Genomic DNA, 13711 nt, shown 5'->3' with positions numbered 1-13711 from the left:
CTGGTGTCAAAACCTACATAGAACTTTAAGACAAGACCTGGTGTCAAAACCTACATAGAACTTTAAGACAAGACCGCGTGTCAAAACCTACATAGTGTTCTACTTGTGAGAACATATAAGTGTTCTACTTGTGAGAACATATAAGTGTTCTACTTGTGAGAACATATAAGTGTTCTACTTGTGAGAACATATAAGGCAATGGATTGAGAACATATTTTATTAGGAAAGAAAATAGAAACATCTCCTGTGATTTTGATTTTGGTTGTGTGGCTAAAACAGACTGATGCATTTATCAAATGACTGAAAGTCAACATGTACATAACTTAAACAAGCACACTGTCAAGCCCCATAATCACATTGAGCCAACGCAAACACACTGCTACACTGCTACATTTCAGCTTTCAAGAACCAAATGTCGAGCTTTTTTTTTATCAAAGTGAAACACTACTCAGGGGTGGCCAAACTTTTTTGGTTGTGGGCCGCATACAGAAAAATATAAGGAGTCGCGGGCCAAACAATATTAAACGTGGCGGTTTTCGCGGCAAATAAATTAGACCAGAAAACCCTTGTGCCATCAAAAATTTAATTTCTACCTAAATAAATATATGACACATAGTTTGATGTGCTCACCTATATTACAATGGGTATTTCTGTGTTTTCAAATGTTATTTTCCTGTGCCAACAGGGTAAGACAGAGATAATTTAACATAAGTATTAAACATTCATTCAGTATTAAAAATGTTTAAAAATAAATAGACCAGGTGGTACTCAAGTATAACCCATTTTCAATGGTTTTAACACGTTCACTGCCATTGACGTATTAATACGTCAAAAATAATCCAACGGTTGACTGCCACTGACGTATTAATACGTAAAAAAAAAAATCAATTTTTCTTTTTGACGGTGCTACGTGGATCAATGCCCCCCGCGTCTCCTATGGAGATATTGGAAGTATTGAATGTGTATAATCTATTTTACCGACCAGCTAGGTGGCGACGGTCCTCTCCCGACAGAGAGAAAGTCAACCAAAAGCAGCCGCCTCCCGCGGCTGCTTCCTCCATTCTCAAGGAAATGGCTTGGCGATTTTACAGTCAGAAACGAACGAGCCTCATTCTCATACTGTAGGCGGGGACGCTTTCGCGCTGCTGCGGTGGGGGGTTCCAGAAATGGACTGGGTGGGCAGCATAAAGCCTAGAGTCGCACGGGGCCTCATCGGGGCTCTCAAACCCAAGAGACGAGTGAGACCTATCCACACTCGCTGCCAGGGAGGGAGGCTGCTCAAACTCGCTGCCAGGGAGGGAGGCTGCTCAAACTCGCAGCAGCAGCAGCAGCAGCAGAGCACTCGCTTGTGACAAACGCAGGCTGAAAGCCACTAGACACGCCCACGGAGGGAGGAGTTGAAGGAGAGGGCGTTCGGAACTATATTGTTTGGATGTCTGATCTCTCACTGATGCCAAAAATAAATGGTTAAAGTGACTGTTCTGCCTGTTTGATTGAATTTCACAAAACTGTGATTATCTCAGCTTTCACTCTCAGACGCTAAAACCATGCTGTACTCAACGGCTAATATCTACATAACTACTAACTCTACAAACTAACTCTTTTAGACAGAGAAAGCAGAAACACAATCACAAACACAGAAAGCAGAAAAGAATCCTTGGCTCTTGTAAAATGAGCCAGAATCCTCAAAAAACGGCTTGGCAAAAGCTACCTACAGCAAAAAAAAAACGGCTGGCAGTCAATGTGTTAAATTGAAAAAACGAAATGGGGAATCCGTTTTTTGTTTTTGTTTTTCCGTTTCTTTTTCTTATTTTTTTTTTTTTACCGTTTTCGTTTTTTCGTTTTCGTTTTATGTTTTAAACTTTAAAACAGAAAAAACGGAAAACGTTTTTAGCAACAAAAAAAAAAGCTAAATTCATGGCGGGCCACTTAAAAACGGGCAGCGGGCCGCAGTTGGCCCGCGGGCCGTAGTTTGGCCACCCCTGCACATAGTCATGAACACACCAAAAGAAAGCAATCACTCACTGGTGTAAAGTACTGTCCTTGTGTTGGTGCTTGTTATTAACCCGTGAAGACATTTTTTCGTGGCAAGCAGAGAGAAGTTATCTGAGTGACATGGTGCCATTTAACCTTTGACCCCTGGCCTATCCAAGTTTCAAGTTGGTTTGGATGCCCATCAGCGACAGCATTGCAGCATTGTGTCTGACACATCATGCCGTATCTTCCATCCACGTTTCACAGGGGTGTTGAGGTAAATACACAGGTGGCTGAACTATCCAAGGTGAGTCGTTTACCCACCTTGTTTCCCCTCATTGATTGATACAGGTGATCTGAGAACAGGTGAGTAAACTCTGCCTCATTTCAAAGAGGTGGGTACACTGTGTTTACCCCTCCCCACTACGCCCCTGACGTTTCCCTCCTGTCCGTGTATCAGGACACCTTGGCCAGCTGGCTGAGGCAGCTGTCCCTGTCCTGCCTGTTGAACAGTGATGCGATGGGAGGAGAGTAACGGTTGGGCTGCTCCTTCGCCTCCTGTAGGCGCTGGCCCGTGGGTGTGTGCCTGAGGCCTTGTGGCAGCGGACAGTGGCCCACCTTAGGACTGCGGGGGATGACGACCGACAGAGGGGCGTGGGACACCGCCACCAGACCGCCCCCTACAGGAGAGATGTGGCTAGGACACGGGTAGGCGGTCTCACAGCTGTTGCTGCTGCTGCTGCTGTGCTCGGTGAAGCTGAGGCCGTTGGCCTTGAGTCTGATGGAGTCGGTGATGCTGTGGTGCAGCGAGTTGCGCGTGCTGCCGCCGCTCTCGAACTGCTCGCGGCGGCCCAGGACGTGCCGGCGGAGGATCTTCCGGAAGGTGAGTCGGAACTCGCGGATGCGGTAGGCGTAGATGAAGGGGTTGATGACGGAGTTGGCGTGGGAGAGGAGAATGGCCACGTACATGATCCAGACCGGAGGACGCTCGCACTCGGGGCAGAAGAGGGTGAAGCAGTTGATGATGTGTAAGGGCAGCCAGCACACGGCGAACAGCCCCACGATGATGGCCAGCGACTTGGCGGCCTGGATTTCCTTCTGCAGCGTGGAGCGCGACTTCTCCCCGTGAAAGGCTTTCAGCTCGATCAGCTTGAGCTGTTTGTGAGCCGCCATGAAGATGCACAAGTAGATGGCCAGCATCAGCAGCAGGGGGATCAGGACGCAGGCTAAGAAGTTGAAGTAGACCATGTACTCCATGACCACCACCTGCTCAAACAGGCACTTCATCAGGCCGGGCGGGCAGGTGCTGTTGAGCTGATGGGGGGACTTGTGCCAGCCCATCATGGGAGTCAGGCCGATGATGATGGACAAAATCCAGCAGATGGCGATGATCCCCTGAGCCCGCTGGCCTGTCACCAAGCTGTTGTATCTGAGATGGGGACAACACATACATCACACATTAGCTGCTGTCCTGTGTAGCTTATAATGAGTAGAGCAATGAGCATGGTACTGATACATCACACGTTAGCTGCTGTCCTGTGTAGCTTACTGTATAATGAGTAGAGCAATGAGCATGGTACTGATGCTGCCAGGGTCAAGGGTAGGGAACTACAAGACGGTCAGGCAATTTTCCCCACAGGCTGCTGATAGCCTAAGGGCTTGTCTTGAATTAACTGACTGGTCTGTCTTTCGTGACTCTTGTGCTGACCTGGATGAATACACTGAGACTGTTACCTCTTATATCAACTTCTCTGAGAATGTTTGTTTCCCTTCTAAGACTGTAACTGTGTTCAGCAATAACAAACCATGGTTCAGTAAGGAAGTGAAAATCCTCTTCATGAAGAAAAATGAAGCCTTTAAGAGCGGTAATAAAGATGCTTTTAAAGTTGCCAAATATGTATTTGAACGTGCAGTAAAAAAAGCTAAAGCTAAATATAAAGACGGCCTGCAGGCCAAGCTCAAAGCCAATGACACCAAGGGCGTTTGGCAGGGGCTGCAGGCCATCACAGGGTATAAAAGTAACCGCCGAGCCCCAGATGATGACCCCCTCCTCCCCGATAAATTGAATGAATTTTATTGTCGATTTGATCTGCCCACTGATGTGTCTCTCAGTGCCACAGTAGTTAGCGGTCCAGAGCTAACTCCACCACCTCCTCCTTTTGTGGTGAGTGAGCATGAGGTCAGAACCCTGTTCCTGAAACAGAACAGCAGGAAGGCTGCAGGCCCAGACCAGGTCTCTGCTTTCACCTTAAAGCACTGTGCTCAACAACTGTCTTCTGTTTTTGTTGACATCTTTAACTGGTCTCTCTCTCTCTGTAAAGTCCCTGCTTGCTTTAAATCCGCTGTGGTTATCCCTGTTCCAAAGAAGTCCAATGCTGTTAGCTTGAATGATTATAGGCCCGTAGCCTTGACTTCTGTCGTGATGAAGGTATTTGAGCGTATTGTCTGTGATCACCTGTCTAATGTTGAGATGGACAGCTTCCAGTTTGCTTATCGTGCCAACAGGTCTGTCGAGGATGCTGTGTCTCTGTGCCTCCACAGCATCCTTCAGCACCTGGAGGCCCCCGCCACTTACGTTAGAGTTTTATTTATCGATTTCAGCTCTGCGTTTAACACGATCGTGCCCTCCAAACTATTTGATAAACTTATGGCTCTAGGGATCAATCACTCTCTATGCCTTTGGATTCTGGACTTCCTGTCTAACAGGAAGCAAGTAGTTAAAATAGGCAACAGGCTCTCTCGAACTATGACTCTCAACACCGGGGCCCCCCAGGGTTGCGTTCTTTCAGCCCTTCTCTTTGCACTTTATACCAACGATTTTATTTCCCACTCTCAATTTGTTTCGTTTTTTAAGTACGCGGACGACACTACGGTGGTCGGGTATATTAAAAACGGTGATGAATCTGCCTACAGGGCCGAAGTGGCAGCCCTAGTCAACTGGTGCACTTTAAACAATCTTGTCTTAAATTTAGATAAGACCAAGGAAATGATTATTGATTTCCGCAAAAGCGGCTCAGTGCCCCCCTCTCTGGTCATTTGCGACCAGCCCGTCGACAGGGTTGACAGTTTGAAATTTCTGGGCACCACCATATGCCGCTCCCTGAAATGGGAAGTCAACACTAGTAACATTGTGAGCAAAGCCCACCAGAGGCTTCACTTTCTGAGGCAGCTCAGGAAGTTCGGTGTGTCTGGGGAGGCGATGGCTCACTTTTACAGAGCCACTGTGGAGAGCGTACTCACCTTCTCAGTCACAGTGTGGTACGGCAACACTACCGCCCTTGAGAGGAAACGGTTGGAAAGGGTGGTACGCATAGCGTCCAAAATCACCGGCCACGACCTTCCATCCGTTTCCTCCATCTATGCCACACGCACCAAACGCAAGATGCAGAGGGTGATCGCTGACCCCTCCCACCCTGCCAGCTCTCTCTTTAAACTCATGCCCTCAGGTAGGAGGCTTCAGTCTCTGAGGTGCAGGACCTCCCGTCTCAGGAACAGCACTTATCCTGAGGCAGTTCGCCTTCTGAACGCTGACCCTCTTTGCATTCGCACCTTAAATCGCACCTTAAATCCGTAGGCTTGAATTGAACTTGAACTTGAATTGCACTTTAAAAGCAGCTCGATACTGCTTTTCTGAACAAATGCTGCTTGTAAAACTGTGCACTTTATTTATCTATTTCAGCCTCTCTCATATTTTATGTAGTGTTTTTTTTTCCACTTTTTTATTCTCTTTTGTGTCTGAATCTGTGATTTGTTATGTCTGTTTTTATGTCTGTTCTTTAGAGCTGCACTGAAACAAATTCCAATCAACTCTGTTGACATGGCAATAAAGTATTGAATCTTGAATCTTGAATCTTGAATCTTGATGATATGAGCTCAAAGTACAGTACGGTACAGCATCTACCAAAATATCACACTATATGGTAAAAAAAAAGTATTTTGCTTTGAAGAAAAATATAGAATAGTATAGAATAGAATAGAATAGAATAGAATAGAATAGAATATAACTTCAATTTCCACGCGACCAGGGCTGGTGGTATTTGGTTTTGGTACAGATGTAAAAAGACACTGCTTCATAGTTACATCACACTACAATTTCACACTCTGTCCATAACAACACATCATCACATACATTCAGACTACATCAGCCAGTAAACATTCAGACTACATCAGCCAGTAAACATTCAGACTACATCAGCCAGTAAACATTCAGACTACATCAGCCAGTAAACATTCAGACTACATCAGCCAGTAAACATTCAGACTACATCAGCCAGTAAACATTCAGACTACATCAGCCAGTAAACATTCAGACTACATCAGCCAGTAAACATTCAGACTACATCAGCCAGTAAACATACTGTAGTGCAATTGCCACAAACAATAACCAATGAAACAAATCCATAGACGGGCCGCACATAAAAGCACATGATGCTCAGTACAGCAACGTGCAGTCCTGATGTGGAGATGCTGAACGGAGGGAGTTGTGTGTTCTTATCTCTGTGGGAAAGAAGACATTTCTAAAGCGAGTGACCTGAGACGCCTCCCAGAGGGAAGAGTCTGAAAGAGATGCTTTGCAGGATGGAAGAGGAGGTCTGAGATGATCTGTTTTGCAGGATGGGAGAGGAGGTCTGAGATTATCTGTTTTGCCCGTCTGAAGTGAAACTGAAACTAATAAGATCACGTTTACACAAGGGTCCTCCATTATGAACTGATGTGTAGTGGCGTGCGGTGCCGTGCATATTGTGCAAGACTGATCAGTGATGTCATGGGGGCACGCACACACACACACACACACCCACACACACGCACGCGCGCACACGCACGCGCACACACACACACACACACACACACACACACACACAGATGATGTCATCAGTAATATCATAATGGGGCACGCGCACACACAAGGAGGCATTGTGACATCACTGACATTAAGTGAGCAACACACACACCCATGCGCCAATAGAGCAGGCGAGGCCACGCAGCAGCTGAGCTACGCTCAGTAGTACCTTATAATGCTATATCATTTACATCCTTAGTAAGGGGTTTGTTTCACTGGGGACTCCCATACTTTATTTTTTTGTATTTTTTTGAGGAGCGCCCTGTTCACATTCACACACACATTCATACCTAGAAGCTGACCTGTTCACATTCACACACATATTCATACCTAGAAGCTGACCTGTTCACATTCACACACACATTCATACCTAGAAACTGACCTGTTCACATTCACACACACATTCATACCTAGAAGCTGACCTGTTCACATTCACACACACATTCATACCTAGAAACTGACCTGTTCACATTCACACACACATTCATACCTAGAAGCTGACCTGTTCACATTCACACACACACACACATTCATACCTAGAAACTGACCTGTTCACATTCACACACACATTCATACCTAGAAGCTGACCTGTTCACATTCACACACACATTCATACCTAGAAACTGACCTGTTCACATTCACACACACATTCATACCTAGAAGCTGACCAGTTCACATTCACACACACATTCATACCTAGAAGCTGACCAGTTCACATTCACACACACATTCATACCTAGAAACTGACCTGTTCACATTCACACACACACACATTCATACCTAGAAGCTGACCAGTTCACATTCACACACACATTCATACCTAGAAGCTGACCAGTTCACATTCACACACACATTCATACCTAGAAGCTGAACAGTTCACATTCACACACACATTCATACCTAGAAACTGACCTGTTCACATTCACACACACACATTCATACCTAGAAGCTGACCAGTTCACATTCACACACACATTCATACCTAGAAGCTGACCAGTTCACATTCACACACACACATTCATACCTAGAAGCTGACCAGTTCACATTCACACACACATTCATACCTAGAAGCTGACCTGTTCACATTCACACACACATTCATACCTAGAAGCTGACCAGTAGCCTACGAGCACAGTCCCATCTATTGGACACTGGACACTGGAGCAGTTGGGGTTAAGGGCCCTACTTTTCCCCTTTCCCCACCCAGACTTATCCTGCCGGTCCCAGGAATTGAACCGACAACCTTCCGGTCACAAGCTCGCATCTCTAACCTTCAGGCCACCACTTCCCATGTAAGGTGCTTTGGATAAGAGCATCATGTTACATAATAGCACATACAGTAGTTGCAGAATTCTACATTTTGGATATATGAAGTTCACCTCAGCTTCTAGTTGTTTCAGATGATTGCTCGGTGGAAGCGATTCTCATCCAAGAACTAAAAGAGGGATAAACAATCACATTGTCGGAACCCTTCAGAAGGAGAGTCTATTTTGAGTATAGGCCTGTTGCACAGTGTGGGAGAGCAGCTGAGATATTTTGCTTGTTTCAATCACATTCTCAAGATGTTAAAGTGCAAAGGTTAATGTTGCAAAAACATGGCTCCACCTCAGGGACGCAGACAGACAGTCAAACCAGCTCAGGAACCCCCTTAAGTATTTTCAGCCGAGGAGGGGAACTGTGTGAAAGCCCTTAAGTATCTTCAGCAGAGGAGGGGAACTGTGTGAAAGCCCTTAAGTATATTCAGCAGAGGAGGGGAACTCTGTGAAAGCCCTTAAGTATCTTCAGCAGAGGATGGGAACTATGTGAAACCCCTTAAGTATCTTCAGCCGAGGAGGGGAACTGAGGGGAACTGTGTGAAACAGTGTTTGGGGTCAGGGAGCAGGGAATGTGGGGCTTGATGTGGATCTATAGGACAGCATGTTAATACGGTGAGGTCAGTATTTGGTCGATGCATCCAGTCATTTATATAAATGTCCTTTAGTGACAGCTTAAATATTTGTAGACATGCCACATCTTTGGAAAATGTTTAATGCTTAACTTAAAGTGACTTGCATAAACACGTTGTCTGACAAGCATGTTATTTTTGTCTGTGTTATTATAGGAAAGTTGAAGTTGGCGGTTCCACAGTCTGGATAAGCAATTAGTCCGAGGTGTTTAGCACTCCAGAGAGACTTGTCCTCATGAGAGAGTCCATATCTGGACAGTGGACACACTCATCCAGCCAACGCGCTCTGCTTCAAATATTCTATCTTACTCACAGAAACGGAGGAATGTGATATATTGTAAAAGCTGTTTTGTAAGCACACCACTGCCTGGTAATAGACCTTATTCGATTGACGTCACTCGCGTACGGGCACGCCCACTGCCGCCATGTTGTTGACATAGCGCAGCCGCTTTAAGTGACAGCCTATGAAAGAGCAGCGTTTATAGGAAGCTAGCCGCCGTTAGCGTTATCTGTATCGTTCCTGTTGTGTTCAGATGGTGACCTGCGTTAGGCATGGCTGTAGTAATGACAGCAATAAAGTCCCCGTGGTTTGTTTCTATCTCTACCGTCCACAGACGTGAAGGGAGCGAGACGGAGGATACGTCAGCAGCACAGGAGAGATGTGTGGATAGTTAGGAGGGACAGGTGAAACTTTCTGACAGCTCCTCACAGCAAAGTCTGTTCACCTCGTTTTTTCTTTTGTTTATTATTACAGGCATTAACGGCAGCATACATTACAAACAACAACTCTGGGGTTTTTATTGCTGTCATCACTATCGCTATTTTGTAATGGAACAGAAAGGACAATAAGGCCGTTACTATAGTTGTCAGCTGTATGTCAACAATATGGCGCTGTCCGGTTTTAGCGAATAAGGTCTATAGTGAACAGATTGACCCAACACTTTGACCACGTGTGTACCGACTGTGTGCACCAGTTCTACTGCGAGATGACCCAACACTTTGACCACGCGTGTACCTACTGTGTGCACGAGTTCTACTGCAAGATGACCCAACACTTGACCACGTGTGTACCTACTGTGTGCACGAGTTCTACTGCAAGATGACCCAACACTTGACCACGTGTGTACCTACTGTGTGCACGAGTTCTACTGCAAGATGACCCAACACTTGACCACGTGTGTACCTACTGTGTGCACCAGTTCTACTGCAAGATGACCCAACACTTTGACCACGTGTGTACCTACTGTGTGCACCAGTTCTACTGCAAGATAAACACTTTGACCACGTGTGTACCTACTGTGTGCACCAGTTCTACTGCAAGATGACCCAACACTTTGACCACGTGTGTACCTACTGTGTGCACCAGTTCTACTGCAAGATGACCCAATACTTTGACCACGTGTGTATCTACTGTGTGCACCAGTTCTACTGCAAGATGACCCAACACTTTGACCACGTGTGTACCTACTGTGTGCACCAGTTCTACTGCAAGATAAACACTTTGACCACGTGTGTACCTACTGTGTGCACCAGTTCTACTGCAAGATGACCCAACACTTTGACCACGTGTGTACCTACTGTGTGCACGAGTTCTACTGCAAGATGACCCAACACTTTGACCACGTGTGTACCTACTGTGTGCACCAGTTCTACTGCAAGATGACCCAACACTTGACCACGTGTGTACCTACTGTGTGCACGAGTTCTACTGCAAGATGACCCAACACTTTGACCACGTGTGTACCTACTGTGTGCACCAGTTCTACTGCAAGATGACCCAACACTTTGACCACGTGTGTACCTACTGTGTGCACCAGTTCTACTGCAAGATGACCCAACACTTTGACCACGTGTGTACCTACTGTGTGCACCAGTTCTACTGCAAGATGACCCAACACTTTGACCACGTGTGTACCTACTGTGTGCACCAGTTCTACTGCAAGATGACCCAACACTTTGACCACGTGTGTACCTACTGTGTGCACCAGTTCTACTGCAAGATGACCCAACACTTTGACCACGTGTGTACCTACTGTGTGCACCAGTTCTACTGCAAGATAAGACAAAAATGACTCCTGCTTTTGAACTTGTAAATTGCACTTGTAAAAGTGCATAACTTACAGACTGGTCTAAACTATCGATATTAAATAACCAACTTAGGTAAATGCTCTCTCCATGTTTTTAACCAATCAAATCAGCCTAGTCACCAGATTCAAATGTCAGCATTGCACGTTTATAGAATCCACGGAAATGTAGAATTAGGAACATTTCTGAACGGAAATACGTTGCAGATCACCTTTCTAGATATGTGAATATTAACGTTATACACGCCATAGATCAGGGGGGTGGGCCATTTTTTTTTCCTGAGGGCCATACTGATTTACATCAAGTAAGCGAAGGGCCACACATTGGAGATTATACCTGCCAACATTTTCATGGGAGTCTCCCTATTTTTAACCCTCTCTCCCGTTGTGATTGGTAATTTCTTGTTAATCTCCTGATATAATAGTGATACAAATCCAATGGCTGTAGCAGATGAGATTTATTAACATAATTCTGCCTTTTATTGAGTTTTTGGGGGTCGTTTTGTTTTTCTTTGAGTCCGGCCCCAGGCCCCAGGGCCGCAAGAAATGACTGTAGAACAGTCCTTTCTTACACATGAGATTACTTTTAGCATTTTAGTCATAAAGATTATTGAAAGATAGCCTATTCCATATTCCAGACTGAAATGCTAAAACAGAAGTGGAGTATTGGCCAGAATGACATGAACATTTGGACACTTATTCAGCGGGTATCTTGCATGTTGCGTTCAGGTGCACTGTAAAAAAGAATTTTTTAATATATATATTTTTTTCTTTTTTTTGCAATTCCATCGCAGGCCACACAGGGGGTATTTTGCCCATGTGTGTCATAGAGTCTAATGATGTGTATAACGTTAATATTGACGTTCATGAGTGTCTCCTGTTGAAGTATGTCGTGGGCGCCTAACAGCACAGACACACTGGAAACGGATCCGACGCGGAAGCGAGGCGAAGCAAGAGAGCGCCAGTTTGACTACAGAGCGACGCATGTTGTGTTTCTACTTTCGGTTTTAACCCCAACCATAACCCCAACCATAACCAAGTTACCTTGTTGCCTGAACCCAACCAAGTTGGTTTACTTGCCTAAACATAACCAACATTGTTTGATTTGCATTTAACATTGGAAAGGCAGCGAGGCAACTTTTTGTTTCAAATTTGCTTTCGAGATTGTAGCCACGTTTTCAGACATCTGACGTATTTTCGTTCAGAAATGTTCATATTTTACATTTCTGCGGATTCCAAAGAACATACAAAGCCGACATTTTATTCTGGCGATTGAGTTGATCAACTCCACCCAAAAGGTTTCTCCTCTTCCACTGACCTGAGAGGTAACTTGATGGCGATGTAGCGGTCGATGGCGATGGCCAGCAGGCTGAAGATGGAGCTCTGGGTGAGCACCAGCACAAAGCAGACGATGAACAGGCAGCCGTAGAAGTTGGAGCAGAAGCCCGTGCTGATGGCCATGGCGAAGGGGATGGCCAGCACGCCCACGGCGATGTCGGCCACCGCCAGCGACACCACGAAGAAGTTGGTGATGCTCTGCGGGTTGCTGTTGAGGCCCACGGCCCAGCACACCAGCACATTGCCCAGCACGGAGAAGGCAGCGATCAGCAGCTCCAGCAGCATGTACAGGGCAGACCAGGGGTCAGAGTGCATGGTGACGCTGACGAGGAGGAGGGAGCACGCCTCGCCTCGCCTCAACCACCATCGCTGCAGCCCGGCAGCCGCTGCTCACACGGTTCCTACGCAGGAGAGAGGAGAGAGGGGTGGGGAGGAGATGATCATTATAAAGTAAAGTAAGTTGTTTCTGTGCATTCTTGTTTTTAGCTCAAATAGAGACTGAGGACAATCTCCCAGCCTTTGTTGTTAAAACTGAGTGAAACTATACGACCGCACCACCAATATATGCCTCCGTCAACAAGTGAGCAGTCGACATCCATGTCTGTCAAGACTTTTGAACCAAATGTGAAGGAATTCCGTCAAGGTGTTAATGAGATATTGCATTAACGAGCTTGGGAATGGCGTTTGTGAGGTCACAGTGACCTTGACCTTTGACCACCAAAATATAATTAGTTCATCTTCTTTCACAATGAAGATGAGACAGAATATACTGAAACTTGGGCACCACTGGAAAGATACTTCAAAGTTATGAGTATTTTAATCTGTGATGTGTCTAAAAGTAAAAATGTATGAAAAAGTTATAATAATGATTCATCATGATGTACTACTGCAGAGATGAAAGTAACCAAATCACTCAAAATATCTGCAAAACTCATTTTCAACTTTCTTTGGCTCATTACCAACAATGTGTAGCAGCGACATGTGAAGGTTTCTGCCAGACCACCACACACATTCACTGAAGGTTAGTGCAGAGCGAGAGAGAGAGAGAGAGACACTGAAGGTTAGTGCAGGAAGAGAGAGAGAGAGAGAGAGACACTGAAGGTTAGTGCAGGAAGAGAGAGAGGGGGAGAGAGAGAGAGAGAGAGAGAGACTGAAGGTTAGTGCAGAGAGAGAGAGAGAGAGAGAGAGAGAGACTGAAGGTTAGTGCAGGAAGAGAGAGAGAGAGAGAGAGAGAGAGAGACACTGAAGGTTAGTGCAGGAAGAGAGAGGGAGAGAGAGAGAGAGAGACTGAAGGTTAGTGCAGAGAGAGAGAGAGAGAGAGAGAGAGAGAGAGAGACTGAAGGTTAGTGCAGGAAGAGAGAGAGAGAGAGAGAGAGAGAGAGAGAGAGAGAGAGACTGAAGGTTAGTGCAGGAAGAGAGAGAGAGGGAGAGAGAGAGAGAGAGAGAGAGAGAGACTGAAGGTTAGTGCAGGAAGAGAGAGAGAGGGAGAGAGAGAGAGCGAGAGAGAGAGAGAGAGACTGAAGGTTAGTG

At 45.8% G+C, this 13711-nt stretch overlaps 1 pseudogene across 1 annotated transcript; it reads right to left on the bottom strand.

Annotated features, from left to right (window-relative positions):
• Window positions 1-2430: 2430 nt before the first annotated feature.
• LOC310784437 (adenosine receptor A2b pseudogene) lies at window positions 2431-12496 on the bottom strand (annotated as a pseudogene). Its single transcript has 2 exons — window positions 12162-12496; window positions 2431-3403 (listed from the first exon to the last, which is right to left on the bottom strand). The product of its transcript is annotated as an adenosine receptor A2b pseudogene (transcript).
• Window positions 12497-13711: the final 1215 nt, after the last annotated feature.

The sequence above is a fragment of the Poromitra crassiceps genome (assembly GCF_964638095.1).
Source record: "Poromitra crassiceps genome assembly, chromosome: 10".
In the NCBI taxonomy this organism is placed as follows: Eukaryota; Metazoa; Chordata; class Actinopteri; order Beryciformes; family Melamphaidae; genus Poromitra; species Poromitra crassiceps.
The sequence above is the reverse complement of the archived record's forward strand: the minus strand, read 5'-3'. Positions and strand labels throughout refer to the sequence as shown.